We start from the raw sequence: 26,719 nt of genomic DNA on the forward strand, positions 1-26,719 counted from the left end.
CCACTGTAGCATAACTGTAGTTAATAATAATATATAGTTTCAAATAGATAGAAAAACGATATTGAACATTCCCTACACAAAGAATGATATATGTTTGAGATTATGGATATGCTAATTACTCTGTTCTGATCACTAAACATTATATATGATGAAGTATCACTTTGTACCCCATAAATATGTACAATTATTATTTGCCAATTTTTTAGATTAAAAAAAACCATTTTCCAGTGACCAAAAAAGGTGCAATTCTATAGAATTACTGGGAACCTATTGGGCTCTTTTGTTCATTCAGAGCCTCAGATCTCTCTAATGTGTTTACTGCAGTTTAGTTCATGTATTCTATAAAAATAAAAATTATGATTAACTTAGGTTCCCCCCCCAAAAAAAAAGAAATATGAACCCCAGTATAGAAGTTTATCCTTATGTGCAGTTTCACTTTCTGTGGTTTCAGTTACTCATGGTCAACCATAGTCTAAATATATTGAATGAAAATTTTCAGAAATAATTCATAAGTTTTAAATTGCACACCGTTCTGAGAAACATGATGAAATCTCACACTGTCCCACTCCAACCCACCCAGGACATGAATCATCTCTTTATTCAGTGTATTCATACTATATACATGAACTGCCCTTTAGTCACTGAGTAGCCTCTCAGTTATCATATTGAACATAGTCCATATAGGGTTCAGTATTATCTGGGGGTTCAGACATACACTGGGTGTCTAGGAAAATACCTCTGACACATAAACATAGACTGCTGTATTTATTTGGCAAATTTTAGGATCATGGATAAGAATGCTGACTTAAAATTCAGACTGTTTTATGTTTGAATCCTAGACTTACCACTGTCCATATAACTTTAACTAAATTATTTCTCTATATTTTGGTTCCTCTCAAATGTAAAATGGTAGTAGTATATTAACGTGCTTTATAGAATTTTAGTGATGTTTAAATGAGATGGCCTATGTAACCTCTAAATTAGCATAGTTTGGCCAATAGTAAGTTCTCAAAAACACTGTTATTGTTGCTAGAAATGATAAATGTCATTTATCATTTAGTACAAATGTGTAGCTTATTTATTTTATTGTATTATTTTTGAGATGGAGTCGCACTCTGTCACCCAGCCTGGAGTGCAGTGATGCAGCCTTGGATCACTGCAACCTCTACCTCCCAGGATCAAGCAATTCTCCCACCTCAGCCTCCCGAGTAGCTGGGATTACAGGTGCGCACCACCACACCCGGCTAATTTTTGTATTTTTTGTAGAAACAGGGTTTCACCATATTGGCCAGGCTGGTCTCGAACTCCTAACCTCAGGTGATCCACCTGCCTTGGCCTCCCAAAGTGCTGGGATTATAGTCATGAGCCACTGTGCCTGGCAAAAATTTATAGTTTAAAATAAAAAATTTAAAAATAATTTAGAAGCATATCATTATTATTATAAATACTTGGAATGATGGCATGTTTGTATACTCAGCTGGCTTTCTAACCAGATATCATTGATGTATTATATATATCAAAATGAAATTAACTAGGATTTTGCTAATTCCTTACACGATTGTTAAGGCTAAAATGCAATCTGTTATTAAAATGACATCATGTCAGTTCTGTTTCTCAAAACTAAATTTAAAGAAGTTGCCCTTTAGGCATATTCTGATTGACATGTGGTTGAATTATTTCTAAAGAACATTCATTCATATGCAACAACAATTTTATTCAGATCCTGAAACTTAAAATTTTGTCATGGCCTTTTAATGGAGGATCTTCCTTTTAAATGCCTGATAAAGATTATAAGAAAACACAGTCCTGACCAGTGAACATGAACCCTTAGACTATTTGGGGAAACATGGCTGAACACCCTAAATTTGGACAGTTGTGAAAACCCATCAGAACTGTAGACAGCACATTAGGCAGCAAATGTGGGAGGGAAAAATGATCCAGCTCCACTTTTAGGAGGTTTTCAAAACATTTCAACTGTAAATGAATTGAGTGGACCATGAAACTGATAAAATATCTAGGTTGTCATCTTCATTTTGGGTTACATGGATCATGATTTTTTCAATTAGTAGGCAAAGATCAAGCATCTCCATGTAAGTAACAGCCTTCTGTGTTCTGGTCTCCTTCCCACCTCTCTACCACCTCCAACCCCTACTGAGTACTAAATTTTGCTGATATTTTCAAAAAGATCACAACTTTTGTGCATGTTTCTTTTCTTATTTGGTGGAATCACTTCCTATTTTGACAATTCAAGAAGTAAATGATAATGTGACCCATTTCCCTAAAATCAAGGCCTCCATTTTGCATAACACAATGAGACTTTTAAACAGGAAAGGGAAAAGGAAGAATTTAATTAGTAGGGAAGTTTGAAAATATACTTTAAAGAATATACAGGAAAGGAATAAGGGCCTTTGACATCCTCTAGAGATCTTTTCTATATAACTAATGCATATGAGAAAAGCAGATGTTACCAATGGAAAATGTGAAACTGAAACACCCCATACTTACCAACCAAAATCACAGAGAATGCTTCCTAGGGATCAGGATATTTCTCTGTCAGGAGAGGTCTCTAGAAATCCAAAAAACTGTCAATAATCATTCAGTACAAAGACAATGATAGTGGGTCTAGGAATACATATTTAGAGAATTAGTTTCTCTGAAAGGAAGGCTGAAGATCATGTTAGGACTTTGAAATGAGTCTAAGTCAATACTCTAATATTAATTGACCAGATTTATTTTCAATAATTATATCTCTCCAATTTACATTAAGATTCTATAGCCTTGAAATCACCAGGACCCAGGTGATCCAAGATCTTTAGACCACTTCAAAACCTCGTCTGATTCTGCAGTAGCCTCCTCTGGGCCAAAAAAACATTGGTCTAGTAATTGCTTCCTTGTCATAGCTCTATTTTCAACATGGAGAGTAAAGGACATGTGTGACCATAGTACAATTATACTTGATAAGTTGTTCTCCCATACAAGTTGGTTCCAAAGGTAAAGGATGAAAGGCATAATGTCCACAATCTCTGAGCATCTGAAAAGTATGAAGAAGTGAATTCCTAACACATATAAAAATGCATTGTCTTCAAATTGAGTGATGAGTTTTAAAGTTCGGGAAACAGGAAAGAAAGTTTAAAAATCTATTATACTTACTTGTATTTCTTTACTTCTTACATTAAACGAGTGGAAAATAAAGAATTATTAGAACTGGGCTGGGCGCGGTGGCTCACGCCTGTAATCCCAGCAATGTGGGAGGCCGAGGCGGGTGGATCACCTGAGGTCAGGAGTTCACAACCTGGCCAACATAGTGAAACCCCGTCTCTACTAAAAGAACAAAAATTAGCCAGGTGAGGTGGCGGGCACCTGTAATCCCAGCTACTCAGGAGGCTGAGGCAGGAGAATCGCTTGAACCACGGAGGTGGAGGCGGAGGTGGAAGCGGGGGTTGCAGTGAGCCAAGATCACACTACTGCAGTCCAGCCTGGGCGAAAAGAACAAGACTCCATCTCAAAAAAAAAAAAAAAATTATTAGAACTGGCTTATATACAAGAAATTTTTAAAGCATACAAATGTAAATGGGATTTAATACTATTCACAGCTTCCTTCCATAATGTCAAAAAGCAGTCTTCTTTCCTTGTACCCAGAAAAACTGCCATTTTAAACTGCAAAATAATTATGAACATTTATTCAAACTGTTTAAATATGAATACTTATGAACCATCATTATTCTATTGTATTGTTTATCAATCAAGATTCTATAATGTTTCCAAAATAGTCTTGTAAATAACCAGGTGGGCTGAGACCTATCATTATTAGAACAGGAGCAAACTGAGCTGATACTTAAGTTGATTGTGCCTATTTGCATGGCCATGATGTTGACTATTTGTTAAATGCCTACTTGTATCAGACATTGTTTTAGGTACATTGTTTTAATGCTATAAATATCTCATTTAATACTGAAAATTGGAACACCAATTAACTTGTCAAAAATAACACAGCTAGTATGTAGCAGAACCTAGATTCAAACTCAGATCAGTCTGCCTCTAAAGCCTACACCCTGTCTCCTAAATTGGGTTGCCTTCTAAGGTAATTTGTTTAACAAATGCTGAAAGAACTAGTCCCTTTTCTGTATACATATTGATAGCATCTTATAGATAATGAGAACCCCCAGTGTCTTGTTACTAACAGTCACTCAAAAAACATTCCCTGAATGAATGAATGAATGAATGGCCAACTAACTCATCTCCACAATCAGGCAGGTCATTCTCAACTTAAAAAATATGATTTTCTTTAGTTTAATTAGATCCCATTTGTCAATTTTGGCTTTTGTTGCCATTGCTTTTGGTGTTTTAGACATGAAGTCCTTGCCCATGCCTATGTCCTGAATGGTAATGCCTAGGTTTTCTTCTAGGGTTTTTATGGTTTTAGGTCTAACGTTTAAGTCTTTAATCCATCTTGAATTAATTTTTGTATAAGGTATGAGGAAGGGATCCAGTTTCAGCTTTATACATATGGCTAGCCAGTTTTCCCAGCACCATTTATTAAATACGGAATCCTTTCCCCATTGCTTGTTTTTCTCAGGTTTGTCAAAGATCAGATAGTTGTAGATATGCGGCGTTATTTCTGAGGGCTGTGTTCTGTTCCATTGATCTATATCTCTGTTTTGGTACCAGTACCATGCTGTTTTTGTTACTGTAGCCTTGTAGTATAGTTTGAAGTCAGGTAGCGTGATGCCTCCAGCTTTGTTCTTTTGGCTTAGGGTTGACTTGGCGATGTGGGCTCTTTTTTGGTTCCATATGAACTTTAAAGTAGTTTTTTCCAATTCTGTGAAGAAAGTTATTGGTAGCTTGATGGGGATGGCATTGAATCTATAAATTCCCTTGGGCCGTATGGCCATTTTCACAATATTGATTCTTCCTACCCATGAGCATGGAATGTTCTTCCATTACTTTGTATCCTCTTTTATTTCATTGAGCAGTGGTTTGTAGTTCCTTGAAGAGGTCCTTCATGTCCTTTGTAAGTTGGATTCCCAGGCATTTTATTCTCTTTGAAGCAATTGTGAATGGGAATTCACTCATGATTTGGCTCTCTGTTTGTCTGTTATTGGTGTATAAGAATGCTTGTGATTTTTGTACATTGATTTTGTATCCTGAGACTTTACTGAAGTTGCTTATCAGCTTAAGGAGATTTTGGGCTGAGACAATGGGGTTTTCTAGATATACCATCATGTCATCTGCAAACAGGGACAATTTGACTTCCTCTTTTCCTAATCAAATACCCTTTATTTCCTTCTCCTGCCTAATTGCCCTGGCCAGAACTTCCAACACTATGTTGAATAGGAGTGGTGAGAGAGGGCATCCTGTCTTGTGCCAGTTTTCAAAGGGAATGCTTCCAGTTTTTGCCCATTCAGTATGATATTGGCTGTGGGTTTTTCATAGATAGCTCTTATTATTTTGAATACGTCCCATCAATACCTAATTTATTGAGAGTTTTTAGCATGAAGCGTTGTTGAATTTTGTCAAAGGCCTTTTCTGCATCTATTAAGATAATCATGTGACTAAAGAGCTTCTGCACAGCAAAAGAAACTACCATCACAGTGAACAGGCAACCTACAAAATGGGAGAAAATTTTTGCAACCTACTCATCTGACAAAGGGCTAATATCCAGAATCTACAATAAACTCAAACAAATTTACAAGAAAAAAACAAACAACCCCATCAAAAAGTGGGTGAGGTACATGAACAGACACTTCTCAAAAGAAGACATTCATGCAGCCAACAGACACATGAAAAAATGCTCGTCATCGCTGGCCATCAGAGAAAAGCAAATCAAAACCACAATGAGATACCATCTCATACCAGTTAGAATGGCAATCATTAAAAAGTCAGGAAACAACAGGTGCTGGAGAGGATGTGGAGAAATAGGAACACTTTTACACTATTGGTGGGACTGTAAACTAGTTCAACCATTGTGGAAGTCAGTGTGGCGATTTCTCAGGGGTCTAGAACTAGAAATACCATTTGACCCAGCCATCCCATTACTGGGTATATACCCAAAGGATTACAAATCATGCTGCTGTAAAGACACATGCACACGTATGTTTATTGTGGCACTATTCACAATAGCAAAGACTTGGAACCAACCCAAATGTCCAACAATGATAGACTGGATTAAGAAAATGTGGCACATATACACCATGGAATACTATGCAGCCATAAAAAATGATGAGTTCATGTCGTTTGTAGGGACATGGATGAAATTGGAAACCATCATTCTCAGTAAACTATCACAAGAACAAAAAACCAAACACCGCATATTCTCACTCATAGGTGGGAATTGAACATTGAGAACACATGGACACAGGAAGGGGAACATCACACTGGGAACTGTTGTGGGGTGGGGGGAGGAGGAAGAGATAGCATTAGGAGATATACCTAATGCTAAATGAAGAGTTAATGGGTGCAGCACACCAGCATGGCACATGTATACATATGTAACTAACCTGCATGTTGTGCACATGTACCCTAAAACTTAAAGTATAATAATAATAAAATAAAATAAAATAATGATTTTCATATTTTATATAAAATACATATTTCTATTTCAAATAAATAGAAATATGTATTTTTAAAACATCTTTAGGGAAGCATAATCCACAATTTCACTTGGCAATCAACTATTTTCATTTTAAAAAATAATTTTCAGTGTCTACAAAACTAACATTAATAGCTTTATACACTAAAATTATGAAACAAGTGAAGCCTGTCAGTTCAGTATGAAATAAAGCAGTGAAATCATTTCTTTTATTCTTATAAGCAAACAAGTAAAACACGGAGTTGGATAAATGAAAACCTTTCTTAGAAATATAAAATTTAACGTTGATTCCTTTTTCGAATAAAAATCTAACTTAGGCCAGGTGTGGTGGCTCATGCCTGTAATCCCAACATTTTGGGAGGCTGAGGTGAGTGGATCACCTGAGGTTAGGAGTTCCAGAGCAGCCTGGCCAACATGGTAAAATCCTGTCTCTACTAAAAATACAAAATTAGTCGTCTGTGGTGGTGCGTGCCTGTAATCCAAGCTACTTGGGAGGCTGAGGCAGGAGAATCACTTGAACCTGGGAGGCGGAGTTTGCAGTGAGCTGGGATGATGCCACTGCACTCCAGCCTGGGCAACAAGAGTGAAACTCCATCTCAAAAAAATAAAAATAAAAAAATCTATTAAGTCATTGTATTTTCATTTGGATTAATGAAATTATCTCTTCCTCCAAGGTTGTGAAACGAACTGTCTATTTTGTTTCTGTTTTTGTTTTTTTTTTTTTTCTTTTGAGATGGAGTCTCGCCCTGACACCAGGCTGGAGTGCAGTGATGCGATCTTGGCTCACTGCAATCTCCGCCTCCTGGGTTCAGGCAATTCTCCTGCCTCAGCCTCCCAAGTAGCTGGAACTACAAGCACGTGCCATCATGCCCAGCTAATTTTTGTATTTTTAGTAGAGACAGGGTTTCACCATGTTGGCCAGGATGATCTTGATCTCTTGACCTTGTGATCCGCTCACCTCGGCCTCCCAAAGTGCTGGGATTACAGGCACGAGCCACTGTGCCTGGCCCAAACTGTCTATTTTCTGAATATGTTTCAGCCCTTCTGATGATATAGAACTCTGGAAATCTACAATGAGTAGAAAGATAAGTATTGAATTCATGTATCTTACAGAATGATCTACTTATAAAGTCAATATTTTACAATGTAAACTACAAGCATTTCAGCCGTATGCTGAGCCACCTAAAATCAACACTCCTTTGAAGCCCACAGAATTTCTCACCTCCTTTAAAAAAAAGAAGTGCATTACCAAGAACAGGTCATCATAAATAGAATCATCTTAGGCTGGGAAAGATGGCTCATGCCTGTAATCCCAGCACTTAGGGAGGCCGAGGCAGGTGGATCACTTGAGGCCAGGAGTTTGAGACCAGCCTGGCCAATGTAATGAAACCCCATCTCTACTAAAAATACAAAAATTAGCTGGGCATGGTGGCACACACATGCAGTCCCAGCTACTTGGGAGGCTGAGGCATGAGAGTCGCTTGAACCCAAGAGGCAGAGGCTACAGTCAGCCAAGATCACACCACTGCACTCCAGCCTGGGCAACAGAGTGAGATTCTGTCTCAAAAAAAAAAAAACAAAACAAACAAACAAAACAACAACAACAACAAAAACAATAATCTTAAACCTAAATAAGAAAAATATTATTCAATGATTCACCTTTAAGTCAGCAACTCAAAAAGTGCTTCATATATTTTCAGCCACTGCATGCTGCATTATGCCACAACTTGAAAGTGTTCAATGTAGAACAATTGACAGAAACAGCTCTCTCATCCAAACATAACAGTTTTCCATTAAAGATAAATAAACTCTAAACTTTCACCTAGATCTTTCTTCAGAGGTAGACTGTGTTGTGATATGGAGCACTCCACACATGCTCACCCTTAAAATATGCTCAGATGCTGCCCCCTCAGAGAAGTATTCCTGACTACCCACACACCCAATCCTCCAAGCAAAATATTCACTCTTTTCTCTGATGCTGAAGATGTTTTGCCAGGACACTTATTTCATTATGTTGTAATCAGTTTGTTTGTTTGTTTTTTTACTATACTGTGAAATTTTTGACTGGTAAAATGATATCTTAGTCACTGTTCAATATTTAAAGATAAAATTTTCTTATTTCTCCAAACTAAATGTATCCACTACTTCTCATCACTCCATGTGTAAAGGTTTTCCAAATCCCCTAAATAACCTGGCCACCCTCCCCTGAATGCTTTTTGCTTAGTAAATGTCCCCATGACTCAAAAATAACATTCAACATTGGAGCCAAATCTATTTATCTGAAGCAGACCTACACAGCTCTCCAGAGTTTATGCCATTGTGATCCCTTGTATGTAAAACCAACTTATAACACGTTTCTGTAAACAACTAAGCATCTGGGATAGTGTATAAGGTAGATTAAGTCATTCAACAGGCATATATTAAGTAGCACCAATGTACCAGGCACTGGACTAGGAGCTGAGGATCTTACCATAGTCCCATCAAGGAGGCGTTTCTTGTGTAGCTTCCCAGCATGTATTAACACTGTGTCACGCATAAATGGGGGTTTCATAAACAACTACTTTTGGTATGCTATTGGTTATATCAATATTAACAGACTTCTTTTTTTAAAACCTTTTGCAAATTCTAATATATAAATTGTGACACTCTAAGACTAAGAATATAATATGCAGCATTTCCCAAATATTTGATCACACCACACTGTTTTCACAATGCAAAGGTGGGATGCAAGTACAGGGGATGTAAGGGAAAGCTTCTAGAGAGAAGAGATACTCAATACAGATCTCCAAGGACACATCTGAGTAAGTTAAGTGAAAAGAAGTCAGTGGTGAGGTTTTCAGAAAGACTTTTCAGGTATGCGCAAAGCCCAAAGGAGCTTACTATGCACAGTAGCATGTCATGGTCAGAATGGCAGTCACATCTACATTAGCTGGAGGAATCACACGAAAACATCATATTAAAAAAAATTATGAAAAATTTCATTAGAAGCCCTTAACTTCTAATGAGAATGTGACTGCTATCAGTCAGGAATTCTCCCTACTCCCAAACCTACTCTTCCAAAAAGTATACAAAACCAAGAAGAATGAAAAATTGGAATTAAATAAAAACATTTTCAATGAAGCTAAAAAACACATCATCTGTAGATCCCTAAATATAACTATGAGTTGCTAAAAACAATTAAGATTGGCAAGAAGTTAATAAGGGAGTTAAAAAGGAGTCAAATCACAGAAAGTGGAACCTGTCCACTGTTGTCTTGAGTCTCAAAAAGCACCAGCAAAAACACAGCTTTCTAAAAATTGAAGACCTATTCTGAAATCTAAAAACTGTAATTCTTGTTTACAAGGATGTAGGAGCTGTGTTGAGCAAGGCAGGAAATGGCTTGATTTAGAGTAGCAAAATATGAGGGGCTCTAAAAACAATCACATAAACAAGCCATATTTGCAGGAAGCTGTCTGCTTCTGTGGCAGAAACTTGTGGAGAAATATTTTACATAGAGAATTATTCTGTGTGGTGATGACTCTCTCTATCTAACTGTAATGAGCTCTACAGAAAATAGCTGGTCTAGTGAAATACACACATTTAATAATAACTAAATTAACAAAAAAGAAACAAGTACAGGCATAACTCAGAGATATTGCAGGTTTGGTTCCAGATCATCACAATAAAGCAAGTCACATGAATTTTTTTGGCATCCCAGTGCATATAAAAGTTATGTTTATACTATACTGTAGACCATTAAGTGTCCAGTAGCATTATGTATAAAAAACAATGTACATGCCATAATTTAAAAATAATTTATTGCTAAAAAAGCTAATAATCATCTTGGCCTTGAGTAAGTTGTAAGCTTTGTGCTGGTGGAGGGTCTTCTCTACTTTGATGGCTGCTGACTGACTACAGTGGTTGTTGCCTAAAGTTGAAGCATCCATGGCAATTTCTTAAAATAAGAAAACAATGAAGTTTGCTGCATCAATTGATTGTTCATTTCATGCAATATTTCTCTAGTATGCAATGCTGTTTGATAGCATTTTACCCACAGTAGAACTTCCTTCAAAATTGGAGTCAATCCTCTCAAGCCCTATCTCACTGCTCTATCAACTAAGTTTATGTACTATTCTATGTCCTTTGTTGTCGTTTCAACAATGCTCACAGCATCTTCACCAGAAGTAGATTCCATCCCAAGAAACCTTTCTTTACACATCCATAAAAACCACTCCTGGTTTGTTTAAGTTTTATCCTGAGATTGCACCAATTTAGTCCCAACTTCAGGCTCTGCTTCTAATTCTAGTCCTCTTTACATCTCCACCACATCTGCAGTTACTTCATCGCACTGATGTCTTGAACCCCTCAAAATCATCTGTTAGGGTTGGAACCGTCTTCTTCCAAACTTCTGTTAATGTTGATATTTTGACCTCCTCCCATGAATTGTGAATGTTGTTAATGGCATCTAGAATGGTGGACTCTTTTGAAAAGACTTTCAATTGACTTTGTCCAGATTCATCAAAGGAATCACTAGGGCAGCTGAGCACTATGTAATGTATTTCTTAAATAGCAAATCTGAAAGTCAAAATTACTCCTTGATCCATGAGCTGTAGAATGGATGCTGAATTAGCATCCATGAAAGCAACATTAATCTTCTGCACATCTCCATCAGACCTCTTGGGTAATCAAGTGCATTGTCAATGAGCAGTAATATTTTGAAAAGACTCTTATTCTGAGAAATAGGTCTCAATGGTGGGCTTAAAATATTCAGTAAACCATACTGTAAACAGATGGGCTCTCATCTAGAGTTTGTTTTTTCATTTATAGAGCACAGGAAGAGTAGAAACAGCATAATTCTTAAGGCCCTAGGATTTTCAGAATGGTCAATGAGCATTGGCTTCAACTTAAAGTCACCAGTTGCATTAGCTCCTAACAACAGAGTCGGCCCATCCTTTGAAGCCAGTCATTGACTTCTCTCTAGCTTTGAAAGTCCTAGATGGCATCTTCTTGCAATAGAAGGCTGCTTTGTTTACATTGAAAATCTGCTGTTTAGTGTAGCCACCTTCATCAATGATCTTAGCTAACTCTTCTGGACAGCTTGCTACAGCTTCCACAGCAGCAGTTGCTGCTTCACCTTGCACTTCTAGGTTATGGAGACAGCTTCTTCCTTAGCCTATACTAGGTTTTCATCTTTGCTAGCTTCCTCACCCCTATCAGCCTTCATGGAATTGAAGAGAGTTGGAGACTTTCTCTGGATTAGGCTTTGGTTTAAGGAAATGTTGTGGCTGATTTGATCTTCTATTCAGACACAAAAACTTTTCTTCATATCAGTAATAAGCATGTATCACTTTCTTATTATTCATATGTTCACTGGAGTAGCACTTTAATTTCCTCCAAGAACTATTCCTTTGTATTCACTACTTGGCTAACCAATTGGTGCAAGAGGCCTAGCTTTCAAACCTGTCTCACCTTTCCACATGCCTTCCTCACTAATGTTAGTCATTTATAGCTTTTCATTTAAAATGAGAGATATGGTTGGGCGCAGTGGCTCACTCCTGTAATCTCAGAACTTTGGGAGGCCAAGGACCAGTGGATCACTTGAGGTCAGGAGTTCGAGATCAGCTGGACCAACATGGTGAAACCCCGTCTCTACTAAAAATACAAAAAAAAAAAAAAAAAGCTGGGCATATTGTTGGGCACCTGTAATCTCAGCTACTAGGGAGGCTGAGGCAGGAAAATTGCTTGAACCCAGGAGGTGGAGGTTGCAGTGAGCCGAGATAGTGCCACTGCACTCCAGCCTGGGCGACAGAGCAAGAATCTGTCTCAAAAATAAATAGATGGATTATAGATAGATAGATAGATAGATAGATAGATAGATAGATAGATAGATAGACAACTCTTCATTTCACTCAAACTCTTAGAGGCCATTGTGGCATTATTAATTGGCCTAATTTAATATTGTTGTGTCTCAGGGAATAGGGAGGCCTGAGGAGAGAGAGAGAGATGGGAAACAGCTGATTAGTGGAACCATCAGAACATGCACGTTTATAGATTAGTTTGATAAAGAACTTTTATAGATTAAGTTCTATAGAGAACATTTATAGATTAAGTTCTGTTAAGGTGGATCCAGTTCATGGTGTCCCAAAACATTTGAAATATAATAGTAATATTAAAGATTACTGATCACAGATCACCATAACAGATATACAAATAATGAAAAAGCTTGAAATATTGTGCAAATTACTAAAATGTCACCCAGACAATAAGTGAGCACATACTGTTGGAAAAATGATGCCTATAGACTTGCTTGATGCAGGGTTGCCACAAACCTTCAATCTGGAAAAAAATGCAATATCTGCAAAGCACAGTAAAGCAAAGCACAATAAAATGAGGCATGTCTGTACAAAATCAGTACAAGGCAATATAAAGAAAAGATATCAAAAACAAAAAGAACACAGCAGAAAAATGTGACTAAGGAGAAAAAAAATCAAACAATAATACATTCATTAAATCATATTGTGAAGCTGTAATAATTAAAACAGGAGGTAGTGACACGAGTAGACAGATAGATGAACAGATTAGTAAATTCAGAAGCTGACCCAAAGACATATGTGAATTTAGTATATGGCAAAGATGTCATCTCAAGTCAGCATGAAAAAGAGGTACTGTTTAATAAATGGTGTTAAAGCAGCTAGGAAAACATCCAAAAAATGTTTACATCAAATCCATACTTCACACCATATACCAAGATAAATTTCAAATAGAGCAAAAGTTTCAATTCTTACCAAACACTGCTAGAAACAAAACTTAATAACGTGTACATACTTCCATCATTGGCCATCTATGAGGATATTTGATGCCCCAGCAATTGATATTTTCAACACTTTTAATAATTGCAAATCAAATGAGTAGAAATATGACACCTTGTTTTACATTTGCATTTCTCTGGTTACTGCAGTTTAAATATATTTTAATGTGTTTATTGACCATTTGAATTCCCTCTTTTGTGAATTTGCCTGTTTGAATCTTTGTCTGCTTTTTTATTTGGTTTTATTTGGTTGTTTGTCTTTTTCATATTGATTATTTTAGGATTCCTTTTTACTTTCTAGAAAGCAGTCCAAGTTTGCTTTGTGTGAGGCAATTAGTTTCTTCTTTATCATTACTTATCTTTTAATTGTATATATGGTATATTCTGATGTGCACCTGTTTTTAATTTTGATGGAGTCAAGTTGTCATTCTTTTCCTTTGTGATTTTTCTTTTTTGTGTCTTGTCGAGGAGGACTTCCTGACCTCAAGGTCAGAAAGATGTTCTGTATTGTCTACAAAGAATGAGAAGGAAACAGAGAGGAGAAAGAGAAAGGAAAAGAAAATATTTAATTTTTATAGTATATATTTGATTCCTATAGTATAGCAAAGCATATAAGAAAAATAAAAGGCAAATGACAAACTAAGGATGATATCTGTAATGTATATCACAGGCCAATCTTTTTTTTTTTTTTTTTTTGAGACAGAGTTTCCCTCTTGTTGCCCAGGCTGGTGCGATGTTGGCTCACTGTAGCTGTTAAGCCATTCTCCTGTCTCAACCTCCTAAGTAGCTGGGATTGTAGGTGCTACCACACCTGGCTGATTTCTGTATTTTTAGTAGAGACAGGATTTCACCATGTTGGCCAGGCTGATCTCGAACTCTTGACCTTAGGTCATCCACCAGCCTCAGCCTCCCAAAGGGCTGGGATTACAGGCGTGAGCCACCTTTCCCAGCCCCAATCTTTATAATATAAAAACAATACTGGAAAGCCACAAGAATATATAGCAACACAAAAGACAATTGTCAAAATACATTATCAGTTGATAATGATAGAACTGTTGATAGAAAATGAAATACAAAAAACTTTAATTGGATAATAGAAGAAATACTAATTTAGAATAAGCTATGTTTCACCTAATAGATTAACAAAAACCCTTAAATTTTGACAACAGCCCATTGACAAGGCAATGGAAAAACAGATACTTTCAATTATTGCTGATGAGAATATAAATTGGCACGAGGCCTATGGAAGGCAATTTGAAAACTTTTTCTAAATTACAAATATATACAACTGTTTATTCAGCAGTTCTATTTCTGACAATGTATATTAAACTTACATATATGAAAATAAACAATATGCATTGCAGCACTGTGAGAGCAAAAAATTGGACTATTTTAAATTATCAACAGGGGTCCGATTAGAAAAATTATATCTGTACAACAGCATCCTATGCTGCTGTAAAAAAAGAATGAGGAAGCTTTCCATATACTGATACATAAAGATCTGTGAAATGCATTGTATGTTTTTTGTTTGGGGTTTTTGAATGAAAATTAAGATGTACAGTGTGGTGTTTTGATATACATACTGAGCTGATTACTACAGTCAAGCTAATTAATATATCCATCTTTTAGTATAGTTGTCTTTTCTCTGTGTGTGGGAGAGTGGTAAGAACACTTAAGATCTACTCTGTTAGCAAATTTCAAGTGTACAATACAGTAGTAACTATTATGTTGTGCACTGCAGCATTATTCACGATTACCAAGATATGAATAAATTATTATACACACACACACGTGGAATATTATTCAGCCTTAAAAAAGAAAGATAGCCTGCCATTTGCAACAATGTGGATGAACCTGTGGAATATTACGCTAAGTGAAATAAGCCCACACAAAAAAATGCTGCATGATCTCACTTATAGGTGGAATCTTAAAAAGTTGAATTTATAGAAACAGAGAGTTGAATGGTGGTTACCAGGGATGGAGAAGTGGGGGGAATGGGGAGGCCCTTGTCAAGGGGCACAAAGTTTCAGTTGTATAGGATGAATATATTCTGAAGGCCTACTATACAGCATGATGGCTCTAGTTAATAATAATATTGTATATGGGACCTGTATTGTTAATTTAACAAAGCAACTTGTGGAAGAAATGGGTAGGAGACAGAGTTTTGTGCTAGGCAGGGAAAGAATATATCATTTATTGGTTTGTATTTGCCTGAAGAAACACTTGGAGAACTCAAAATGAGCTAATTACAGTGGTTACCAATGTGTGAAAAAGGGACAGGAGGTAAATGAGGAAAAAGAGAACAAGGAATGGGAGACTTTGCAGACTACACATATTTACATTTTTAAAAATTTTTTAGGCCGGGCGTGGTGGCTCACACCTGTAATCCCAGCACTTTGGGAAGCTGAGGCGGGCGGATCATGAGGTCACAAGATCAAGACCACCCTGGCTAACACGGTGAAACTCCATCTCTACTGAAAATACAAAACATTAGTCAGGCGTGGTGGTGGGTGCCTGTAGTCCCAGCTACTTGGGAGACTGAGGCAGGAGAATGGCCTGAACCCGGGAGGCAGAGCTTGAAGTGAGTCGAGATCATGCCACTGCACTCCAACCTGGGCAACAGAGCAAGACTCTGTCTCAAAAAAAAAAAAAAAATCTGAAACATTGTATTGCCTATTCAATTGATTTAATTTAAAAATTAATTTATTTTAAAACAACTAAACTCAATAATATTAATTTAGTTCAAAAAATAGAAGCCAAACAATAAAGGTGATACCTTTGGCTATCTTTCTCCCTGTCTCAGAGTTTGAAAAATTGTAGAGATTCAGTGGAGAGGTGGTCTTCTGATTAAAGTTCTAGTATGATGCTATTTTTATGTGTCAAAACAAATTAAGTTTCCTATGATGTTTCAGGACAGGAATTATAAATTCAAAATGTTTTTTCTAAAGGATACTATAAAGGGATGAAACAATTTATGGTAAGCTGAAGCAGTGAAGATATTCCATGCAATACAAAAATGTCAACTTCAAATTAGTCTGAAGATCACATATAAAGGGAAGAAAACAACTTTACCACTAAATGATCAACCGACAACATGAAGCAGAATATAGTGAAATGCATAACATTTTATTATCACATCTATTTCTTGCAATTCAGAAAAACCATAAAGGATATCTTCCAAATCTGTAATTTAACGCATAACACTGTAACACATTTCTAAAGCAAGTTTTAAAATGAGTCAGCCTTATAAGGCTGAGTGACATTTTGTCACAGATTTAAAGGAAAATCCTGTCTCTGTTAAGATCTTATAATATATATATAATAAAGAAACGCACAGAATAAGGTTAGACAAATTTGAGAATTTTGTTATCACCTTAACATCAGGGTGTTAATGCATATGTAACCACAAGTATTAGAACTATTTCTTCCATTATATCAGATGACAAGAAAGGTGCCTGAAAATTGTCTTATTTGTTCAGGTAAATTAAATGATGTCAGATCAATGAATGATGTGCTTATCATTATAGAATCTAGATGTTCAGTGTATCATGGGCTAAAACAACATTTGTAATGGTGTGGAAATGAAATACTTCAACATCAAAAAGATTCATTTCCCAGAGAGGACTTATTTTTACAGTTATTCTTTTTCTGTTGGACTAGCTGGCTTATGATTCTTGTCTGTGGAAAAAGAACCTGAAAAAAATAACTGTCACTGTAATTAAGCACAGCAAAGGTAGAGAAACAAAGGGAGCATTCAAAATGGATAGAGGGGTGGGGAGGGATGTCACTCAGGAACATTCTTGTGTTCGTTAGTTCACCTGAAACTAACTCTTAAAGTTGAAGAACTAAATATTGTTCTCATAGAAGCACATACTTGGTGTACAAGAAGGAATGACCACAGGATGGGGCCAAAGGCGAAGACAGTTGAAACTCAATGAGCTGAAAAACTTACTATAAAGGGAAAAAAGGAAAGGGACTTTCTCAAGACATTTTACTACAGATCCTGTGGAAGTAATGCCATTTAGTCTTTATTGACTTTTCCTTAAACTTTGGCATTTTTACACTTTTTTTTAACTATTTAATTTCAGCAGGTGAGGGAAGAGCAGGAATGCCAAACTCCTGGTGTCTCCCTCAGCACAGGTCCTGCTCCACAAAGGTTTTTGGCCTTGAAAGGTCTGTGGCTCCACCCAGGGCTGCAAGGATGGATGTCAACTTTGGGCAGAACAAGAGAAACAGGCCCAGCAATGGGAAAGGGTTATGACCACTAACCCTGCTACCATATGGTCAGATATTTTTTATTCATGAAGAGAAGTTAAAAATCTATATCTCATATATTCTTGATATTTAAATGTTTTTTAAAAGTTGTTCACAGCCTGAGGGTAGCTAGTTTGCAACCTGTGTGCTTTAATAGTAGTAACAGGTAACCCTTATGCAAAACTCCCTATGCACCAGGGGTTGTTCTAAGTATTTTATATATATAACCTCATTTCAAACTCCTAATAACCACTTGAAATAAGACCTTTTTATCCCCATATTTAAGATGAGTAAACTGAGGCACAAACAAGTCTATAGCTTGCCCCACGTGGCACAGCTGGCAAATGTCAGAGGTAGGACTTGAACCTACAGAGTCCGCTCCAGAATTCATACTCTCAAACACAAAGATGTTTCTATAAGAAAATTTCCCCTTCAAAGAGCCAGTTATAAATATTTGTTCAATTATGGAACTAAATCAGCTAACCCTGGCCCTATGCCTACTGATGTATTTCAGGTAAACATTTTTCTGAAATTATTTTTTAAATTTTTGAGAAATTAATGAGCCATCAGTGTTTCTGAAGGGCCCAATTTGAAAGAGAAGTTATTTTGAAAAACTTAAGCTTACTATGTATTATTTTCTAGCTGTAAAACATCATTTTGAAAAAATATATATTTTTATGTTTTAGCTACCATGTGTCATTTTGCTTTTGAATAACTTTCTTATTGAAAATACTGAACTGATGCCAGAAGCCGACTGAAATAATGACTTCTAAGTTTTATTTGAAGATTGAATTCACACTGTTTAAACATTTCTTTTTTTTTCCTTTTTTTTTTTTTTTTTTTTGAGACAGGGTCTCTCACTCCATCGCCCAGGCTGGGGTGCAGTGGCACAATCACGGCTCACTGTAGCCTCTGCCTCCCAGGCTCAGATGGTCCTCCTTCCTCAGCCTCCTGAGTAGCTGGTACTACAGGCATGCATAACCATCCAGCTAATTTTTGTTTTTTTTTTGTAGAGACATGGTTTCCCCATGTTGCCCAGGCTGGTCGAACTTCCGGGCTCAAGTTATCTACCAACCTTAGCCTCCCAAAGGGCTGGGATTACAAGTGTGAGCCATCACACCTGGACCATAAATACCTTTTTCAAAAACTAGGAGCTCATCTTATATTACACTTTAACTCTTCAAAATTTTGCACTTTATTATCTAATTTTATATTCTTATCAATTTAAAATTAGTCAATTTATATATGAAAAACAAAGGGGCTAGAGACTGCTTACTCCTTGTGTGAAAAATGTGGAACTGTCTGGTATGCACCGTGTGGATCTACTAGCACCTCACTATGTGTGGAAGTCCTTTCAATTTATTTGTTTCACCTGGGAAGTTTAGTACCTACTTTGAGAAATGGAATTACCATATCATCCTTTGAGGAGAGCATAATGGAAAGTTGTCTTAAAACCTGCATTCAACGTGGCACTCAAAGTCATCAAGTCAGACTTCAACAATTCTAAGAATAACTATTAACGTCACCATTTCTGGGCATTTTCCTTCCATTCCTAAATTGTTAAAACAGAGATCGAGATCATTATCTCAAATATGTTTATCATGAAGTTCAGATAATATGAAATACTGTATAATAATAGTACGTTGCCTCAGAGACATATTTAATTGGGGACTAAAATGTTTGCATATATTGAGTATATTACTTTTAATATATAGTGACAGTGGCTCATATAATGAAAATGATCATCATTGTGATAGAGGGCTCTGAGTAAATTCTGTTGATCTTTTCTTAATACTATACAGGCCACGCTAGTCTCTACAATTTTTTATTTTTATTATTTTTTTTGAGACATATTTCTCACTCTGTCGCCCAGACTGGAGTGCAGTGGTGTGATCTTGGCTCACTGCAACCTCCGCCTCACGAGTTCAAGCAATTCTCTGCCTCAACCTCCCGAGTAGCTGGGATTACAGGCGCCAATGACCACGCCCAGCTAATTTTTGTATTTTTAGTAGAGACGGGGTTTCACCATCTTGGCCAGGCTGGTCTTGAACTCCTGACCTAGTAATCCACCCTCCTTGGCCTCCCAAAGTGTTGAGATTACAGTCATGAGCCAGGGCGCCCAGCCTAGTCTCTACATTTTACAGTAGGAATTTAATTGTGTGCATTTGTGTGAGGTAATGCAATATATGTAACATATTTAATATTCTCTCTCTGTCTCTTTCTACACACACACACACACACACACACACACACACACACACACACATATCATACAAAAATGTCCACATGTTATATTGGTATATTTTTCAAAGTAAATTTATAGCGAACAATTTTCCTATCTATTATTATCTCGCCTGGATGCTTTAAAACAGCCAAAAACTAAAATACAATATCCATGTTGCAATCTGGTTATGCTTTGGAAGGATAAACATCTATAATAACCTTAAAATATTTTAAAATTATATAAAATAGGTGAATTATTACACTAGCAGCGGTAAAATTTCTTACCAGAAAAGCTTGATCTAACAGTTGAAAATGCCATCAGCCTTCATGGAAGACAAGAACATGCTCTCTACTTTGCCAACAAACATACAATATAAGTTTTCTTCTACAAAATAAATTCATATTTTGAAAAGCCATACTTCTGGAGCTTTGATTTACATTTCTGATGGTGGCGAATTAGGAAATTAGACTAAGCACATTAATGAATCTAGAGGATAGTCATTTTCAGTCCAATAATGATATGAAAGCAGTACCCTACCAAAAGATTAAACCTAACTTCACATAAAAATTCCAATATTCTAGAAGATGGCACCAACATCTGCAACAGTAATAATAGTAGTGATCCTTTATTCAGCCTTAGTAATTATGTGCAAACTTTATATGCAGTTCATAACTGGCAATGGAAGTAAGACAGCATTTGTATAATGTAAGATAGCAACCTGTCCATGACTGCCTTGGTCAGAAAATCTCTGTGTCCTCTGCAGTTCCAGGATGAATATGAGTAACTGCAGTTGTGTATTTTACACTAGTGAAAAACATTAAAATTGATGAAAAGGCAAATGCAATGTGCTTAACTGATCCCTCCCCTCAAAAATCTAACCCTTGTGTCATTTTTTAAAATGGTTAAGAAATAGGTTGACTTTCTGTACAGCATGAAAATTTCTTTGGCTCAAGCCTCCACTAGAAAACCTAAGACAAGGTCAGGTGCAGTGGCTCACGCCTGTAATCCCAACACTTTGGGAGGCCAAGGCGGGCGGATCACGAGGTCAAGAGATCAAGACCATCCTGGCTAACATGGTGAAACCCTGTCTCTACTCAAAACACAAAAAATTAGCCAGGCGTGGTGGCGGGCGCCTGTAGTCCCAGCTACTCAGGAGGTTGAGGCAGGAGAATTGCTTGAACCTGGGAGGTGGAGGTTGCAGTGAGCCGAGGTCGTGCCACTGCACTCCAGCCTGGGTGACAGTGCAAGACTCAGTCTCAAAAAAAAAAAAAAAAAAACCTAAGACAAATCCTACTGGATAACACTGTCCTTCAACACATGCAAACCATGTGGTGACAAAGCAAAAATAAAAAACATCACTATTTGAAAGTGACCCCAATCAGGGCACCCAGACTCACTGGTTACTCACAGTTTTTTCTTGCCCTTCCAGTGGTGTACACTGTTTTCAGAAGGTTGACTATTCACTCTCCAATGGCATAAGCCTGTTGCATCATATCTACAGGTGTTACCCTGTAGATAACTTGTATCCGTACCTTTCAGAGATGTTAACTGTAAGGAAGAAACCTAAAAAAATCATTCTGATAGAATGACCCTCCATCAGGTCCAATTCTTTCTAAAGAAACCTCTCTTGTAAGGAGTCCTTGTGTGGAAAAGAAACAACTACAGTCAGTGTATGCAGAAGTATGATCCTCCATACTTACTCTGAGCAGTCTACTTTTTCACTATTAAAGCTCCATCTGTACCTGATATTGCCTATAAGGTCACCACTATCATCTCCAAATTCAGACTTTTAGCTCGGTACAGCTCCAAATCCTCCTTAGAATAAGCAAGAGTGATTCCCTGAAGTGGCACCATGAAACGATGTCAAAGCATTAATGTTCCTCATTAACATAAGATACTGGGGAACATTATTAAAGACAAACACATATGAACAACAAAAGGTAGTTCTCTGCCCCGGAATTTCGACTCCCTCCCTTACTCCATGCAATTTCAGCCAGTAAAGAGCTTGGCTTGTTTTTTACAAGCAGGGTCTCCCTCTATCATCCAGGCTGGAGTGCAGTGGTGCAACCATAGTTCACTGCAGCCACAAACTCCTGGGCTCAAATGATCCTCCCACCTCAGCCTCCCAAGTAGCTAGAACTACAGACACATGCCACCATGCCCAGCTAATTTTTTAAAAAAAAACTTTTTGTAGACACAGAGTCTCACTATGTTGCCCAGGCTGGTCTCATACTCTTGGCCTCATGCCATCCTCCTGCTCAGCCTCCCAAAGCACTGGGATTATAGGTGTGAGCCACTCCACCTGGCATAGCTGGACATTTTTACTGTGCAAATACTAAATATTTGAGTCACCCCTACTACTTTCTCCTATGACCTGGACGATGCCAGCACTGAAAGGTAAGTGAGAAGTTTGAGGAAGTCACTGAAAACTCAGTAGACATTCAGGCCTTCATCTGCTTTTTCTTCCAATTGAGCTGGATCCATGGAGACAGAGTGAACAGCATTGGACAGGAAGCCAAACTTAGCTAGGTAGCACAGAGGTCTTAGATAAAACAAACAAAGCAGGGCTTTGTGAGGTGACAAAAAGGAAATGAGCAAAGTCACACCCTAAGCCCATCCTCCAGGCAGTCCAGTGAGCAGGAAACAAAGCCACAAAACCAATGGCCCCAGTGTTGAGAATATACTGTACAGGTGGTCAAAAGGAAGTTCAAGTTAGGTTCTGCCTTTTAACCCACTTCAATGTATTCTAATTGCCTACAGTTGTACTCTAAGAAAATAAGGGAAGGGCCTTCTTACTTTTAAGCTTATATTAAACATCACATATTCATATACTGAAGCTCTTTTTAAAAATAAAATGAGTCTAATCTTACAAAATGTTTTCTTATATTAACAAAGAAATCTATGAGTAATTGCTAACAGTGCTATTTATTTTAGAAACTGAAAAAAAAAAAATGACAGGCAACTTAAAGATTTAGCATTCTGCCCAGATTCTCCTTGTCACTTAGCAAGGATAAACCCAAACTTTCAGATGTTAAACATTTTTCCTATTCTCAAAATGCAGAGAGGCCACTGTTGATAATGAGGACCATGATGGCATTTTAAACCAGAATACTTATTGAACACCTAATAATACCTAGACAATAAGAAAATTACATCTAATCTAAACACTAAGGACAATACTATCAATGTTGAGTAAAGCAAAGAAATAGAATATTTACAAACAATTAAAAGTTAAATTATGGAATAAATATTTTTGTCATAGACATTTGGGAAAAATATTGAGTGTTTATGTGTGTGTGTGTGCGTGCGTGCGTGTGTGTGTGTGTACATGCATACAGTCATGTACTGCGTAATGACATTTTAGTCAATAACAGACTACATACACAACAGTGGCCCCATAAGATTATAGATCTGAAAAATTCCTATCTCCTAGTGACCCTGTAGCTGTCAAAATGTTGTAGCACAACACATTACTCATGAGATCATCATGATGCTGGTATAAACAAACCTACTGTGCTGCCAGTCATGTAATAGCATAGCACATACAGTATGGACAGTACATAACACCTGATAATAAATGACTGTGTTACTGGTTTATATATTTACTATGCTAAACTTTTTATCATTACTTTAGAGTGTATTTCTTCCACTTATTAAAAAATAAGTTTATGTGGATAACAGCCTCAGGCTGATCCTTCAGAAGGAATGCCTTCCAGAAAAAGGCATTTATTTAGGAATGCCTTCCAGGAAAAGGCATTTTGTCATAGGAGAAAAATCTATGGGTCATAACATAGGAGATGACAGTTTCATGCGGGCTATTGCCCCTGAAGGCCTTCCAGGACCTTCTACATGAAGGGGTTATTGCCCCCGGAAGGCCTTCAGGGGCAATATGTTCCAGGACAACATGAAGGTCCTGGAAGGCTTCAGGGGCAATATGTCCCAGGACAACAGGTAGAAGTGGTAAACAGTGGTATTTTCCACCAGCGTAGGCCCAGGCCAAGATGTGTGTTTGTGTCTTCATTTTTAGCAAAATAGTTTTAAAATAAAAAAATTAAAAATAGAAAAGTTACATGGAATAGGGATGTCAAGATATAAAGGATATAAAGAAAATATTTTTGTACAGCTGCACAATGTATTTGTGTTTAAGTGTTATTATGAAATAGTCAAAAGGTTTAAAACCATTTAAAAGTTTATAAACTAAAAAAGTTACAGTAAGCTAAGGTTATTAAAGAAAGAAAACTTTTTAAATAAATTTAGAGTAACCTAAACGTACATTGTTTATAAAGTTTACAGTAGCGTACAATAATGTCCTAGGCCTTCACATTCACTCACCACTCACTCACTCACTCACACCATTCACTCACTACTCACTCAGGGAGTGACTCATCCAGAGCAACTTGCAGTCCTGCAAGCTCTGTTCATGATAAGTGCCCTAAACAGGTGGACCACTTTAAAAACCTTTTGTATCATATTTTAACTATGCCAGTCACTGATATTTTGAGGTTCTTTCTAATTTCCTCTTTCAATCCCTTAGAAAGACTTTTTAGGCCTTATAGAGATTTAACATTTCCTTCAAACCATGAATTGTTTGGCTATAATATATTCCACAAGTTTAACTGAGCACCTGTCATATTCCAGGAACTAAAGCAGTAATATTGCTTTACATATAATTTTTCTGCATGTACCAAAACAACAAATACCTTGGTAATAACCAAAAAGTTAATTTAAAATTAAAATGAATGGTTTAAAGAATGCAACTAAAAACTATAAAACTTTGTAAGAGATAAACTATTATCTCTTTCATTGTCAAGACACAAATTTACCTATTTAGATTTCTTTTAATAATATGTATGGAATTTCAGGTTATAAAATCATAGCACCAACAAATAGATTATTACAGTGATATGTGTCTTAAGCAGTAAGACTGTATTGCATCAAGGAATTTCGCATATGTGGAAATATAAGCCACATAGATCCATAATTTAAGAAATATCGAGACATTTATCAGTGCTTCCTTTCACCAGTATAACATTGTGCTATTGTTTGCATGTAAAATTGTCAGCCACTAACAGTTTGAAAAACCCTTTCAGTTGTATCCAACAAAGAATTCCGTTGGAAAAGAAATGACATGCAAAGAATGTTCAGTATATATTGGATAGTAAGATGTAGGAATGAGAAAGTGTGGAAATGCATGAACTGTGATATATTTCCTTATTTATTCCTGTCACTTAAATTCCCCAACTATTCTCTCAAACTTAATAACAAAACATATCCTGACCTTTAACAACTTTCAAGGCTGAAATGTTAACCAACATTTTGCAAAATTCTTTAAACACTTCCTCTGGAAAACACACAGCTCAAAGTGCTAAAATTGTCTTCTATAATAACCACAACAGGATCGTAACAAACCTGCTTTTAAAAACCAAATAAAGTCTTCCGTGGGGGCGGTTCACCACTTCCCCTTTTTCAACATGCAGGAACTAATTTAGCTGAGAAGATAAAAGCAAGAGCTGCCTACATATGTACAAGGAAACTAGATCCTAGAACATAAAATTCCTCAGGGGCAGGGTGGTCTGGGCAGTTTTCAGTAAAAAGAGCTTTCTCTGACTTAGAATGTCACAAATGGAAGGAAAGGAGTCAGAAACATGTATGTATTTGCATTGAAGCAGACAGAAGGGACAGAGGCACTCAAAACTACTTTCAATTGTAACTATTTATGTGTTTTCCAATTATGTAATGTTATGCCCATTTTCAATTTAATGTCAATATAAAGATACTTAAGAATTCAAGACTAAGATGAAAGGCTACTCTTAAACCACCACAGTATCAGAAAAGTAAAGAGCCTAGAGTTTCTGTCAGAGGACCATACCCTCCCCTCCTTTCATGGGAAGAACTCATGAAATACTATCTCTTCCATAAACCCTTCACTCTTTCAGAAAGGTAGTCATTTATTACCATCCTAGGAGGTCTAAACATGCATGTAGGATGTGGTCTTCTCACCAGAAATCCCATAAAGTACATTCAGTTTGTTACTCATGTATAACTTCCCAACTTCATTTTTGTACTTATTCAACTTACTGGTTATCTACTTGATTATACGTCTGTGGGATATATTCAATGGACTCTGGTATATTATAAACTGCAAGGGTATAGGGCACAAGCCTCATTAGCTCAACATGTATATTTGCTAACAGTATCTTCATGTAATAAACGTACTGTAGTTTTTAATATAATGACAAGAATAGAGGGATATACAAATACATAAAGGGTAGACTCTGGCCATCCATCCTTCACTCTTACTGAGAGGTTTTATGAGATTATCACCCAACAGCGTGTGTCCCATCAGTTTTTCTATAGAATTTAAAAATTTTTTTTGCAAATATATAAGAGTCAAAAGCAATAAGTACTATTATCCTTTAAATACAAGAAAAAAATGTGGTCAAAATGTGTCTTCATTAGTGATGCTTACATGTTTGAATACTATTTGGTGACATTATTTACTCCTCTATTACTGTCACACAAATTATTTTTGAAAGGTGAAATTTAAGTACCAAATTAGGAGAACATGTACATGCAAAATTTGATCATGTGAGAACATACATGCCTAGGCAGAAATAGGAAGTCAATTATGTATATAGTCTGAATTTTCCCCTTTCTTAAAATTCCATATATATTCAGAACCCATGACTTCTTATTGACATATCAATGTAATATATCATCATATTTTCCTTCTATCTTCTTCATAAAATTTTTTCTGTACTGGATTCCATTGTATCAAATCATTGGGTTTTTTATCTATGTATTTAATTTCCTCAGTACTCACTCTATAGAAATACATTTGTCTTTTAATTGGTGTTTTAGGGCA

At 36.6% G+C, this 26,719-nt stretch overlaps 1 long non-coding RNA gene across 2 annotated transcripts; it reads right to left on the bottom strand.

Moving 5' to 3' along the window:
• Nucleotides 1-3,253: 3,253 nt before the first annotated feature.
• LOC129533860 (uncharacterized) lies at nt 3,254-21,369 on the bottom strand. 2 transcript variants are annotated; one of them, XR_008680236.1, is made up of 4 exons: nt 21,263-21,369; nt 13,772-13,887; nt 12,847-12,923; nt 12,514-12,553 (listed from the first exon to the last, which is right to left on the bottom strand). It is a non-coding gene; the product is annotated as an uncharacterized lncRNA (long non-coding RNA). The 2 variants fall into 2 exon arrangements; XR_008680238.2 differs by lacking the exons at nt 12,514-12,553; nt 12,847-12,923 and adding an exon at nt 3,254-3,501.
• Between the last annotated feature and the right edge of the window lie 5,350 nt (nt 21,370-26,719).

The sequence above is a fragment of the Gorilla gorilla genome, chromosome 4 (assembly GCF_029281585.2).
Source record: "Gorilla gorilla gorilla isolate KB3781 chromosome 4, NHGRI_mGorGor1-v2.1_pri, whole genome shotgun sequence".
Taxonomy (NCBI): Eukaryota; Metazoa; Chordata; class Mammalia; order Primates; family Hominidae; genus Gorilla; species Gorilla gorilla.